The 1,803-nt window shown below is 38.6% G+C and overlaps 1 non-coding gene across 1 annotated transcript; it reads right to left on the bottom strand.

Moving 5' to 3' along the window:
- Positions 1-735: 735 nt before the first annotated feature.
- Trnat-agu (transfer RNA threonine (anticodon AGU)) lies at positions 736-808 on the bottom strand. Its single transcript has one exon. It is a non-coding gene; the product is annotated as a tRNA-Thr (tRNA).
- Positions 809-1,803: the final 995 nt, after the last annotated feature.

Below are 1,803 nucleotides of genomic sequence, written 5' to 3' on the forward strand. Positions count from 1 at the left end.
TAACTCTCTGAAGCTTGACCTCTGATTAGGATAATGTTCACTGATGTTCACTGTAAAGTTTAATTTGCAAATTCTCTGTTTTCTATTTGTATCTTGAGTGTGCTTTTGTGTATGTGTTGTCGTGTGTTAATTCTTTCCGTACTTAAGTAAATTATTTTCTCTTTCTTTGCTGACCATTAGGCCATTTAAGCCCTGGCTTTGGCTCTACTCCTGCAATTTATCTTAAGTCAAGTGAAATAAATAAATATATATATATATATATATATATAGAGAGAGAGAGAGAGAGAGAGAGAGAGAGAGAGAGAGAGAGAGAGAGAGAGAGAGAGAGAGAGAAAGTTGCAGGAAACTCAACAGTGGACAACTTCTGGGGAAAAGTGTAGTTGCCCTGAGCGGGATTTGAACCCACGTCCCTTGATCACTAGTCGGGTGTGATGACCACTACACTATCAGAACAACCATGCTGGCAACATGGCTGATTCTAGTAATCACTTATTGTGTTGGATTTATGTGTGACTCGCTAAGGGCCAGTTTTTCTATGTGATATCGCTGGATCAACATGTGATTCACAGGCGGACAAGGGTAATTAATGTAAAGAGTCAGTTCAGTAGATCCCTTGAGCCAACAACGTATCACCCCCAGGAGGATCACAAATGGATTCACAGTCCAAGTTGAGGAGAAATTGAGAGAAAGTTACAGGAAACTCAACACTGGACAACTTCTGGGGCAAACTGTAGTTGCCCTGAGCGGGATTTGAACCCACGTCCCCCTGATCACTAGTCGGGTGTGATGACCACTACACTATCAGGACAACCATGCTGGCAACATGGCTAATTGATCACTTAGTGGGTGGCATTTACGTGGGACTCCCTAATGGGCCAGTTTTCTATGTGATACGCTGGATCAACATATATATATACAATGTTTTTCTACTCAATATAGTTTCATATGGACTTTAATACAGGTCTGTTTCGTAGACCAACAAGGAGTTGGACCACTCATCAGTTAAATTCCATGTACACTGTAGCATCGCTGGGGTTTATATACATCAGTAGCGTGATCGTTACAAGATTGGTTGTTGAGGATGCGATTGAACCTAAGGAGAAAATTTCGCTTGTGCCTGCAAGTTCATTTCTTTTGTTTAGTGTGCAGCGGTGTGGTTCGCGGATTATAATAAACTTCTCAAGTAAGCACAAGTTGCAACATTTGCTTGCACTGTTATACGGTTTGGCGCGTGCTATAATTTGCCATGTAATTACGTGGTTAATATTATTTCCTGTCTACTTCAGTTAATTTTTTTAAAATTAGAGTACAAGCTAAAACTCTAAGGATAAAATGGCCTAATTATCACAGCAGTGGAGACTATATAGTCCCTGAAAGACTAACAATGGCTATTGTAATAGAATACAATTAAGTAGTAAATTGTATGGTACAATACAAGCCAAAACTAAAGCTTGATCACTAAAACAAAAGTAAAGATGTAATAATAAAATCTAGAGTTATGCAAGTAATTCAATCTCTTTATGTAATACCGACTACAAATTAGATGAGACTATAATGGCAACAAAAAAGCTTTTTATGGAACATTGAAATTGATCCGTTTTTTTAAACGGAATTCACAGCACTTATTGAGGCCAAAAGGCTGCAGTGTGCGCAATTGTGCCGCCCAATAACCCTCCCGCTTTAATAAAGTGTTACCTAAATCTCCATCAGTGTTAATTATCTTCTCAATGACAATGAAATTGAAGTCCGAAAGGTTGTGAGGAAATTTATTGAAATGAATGGCAAGTTCGCACGATTTTTGTT

This window comes from Montipora capricornis, chromosome 8 (genome assembly GCF_036669925.1).
Source record: "Montipora capricornis isolate CH-2021 chromosome 8, ASM3666992v2, whole genome shotgun sequence".
Lineage (NCBI taxonomy): Eukaryota > Metazoa > Cnidaria > Anthozoa > Scleractinia > Acroporidae > Montipora > Montipora capricornis.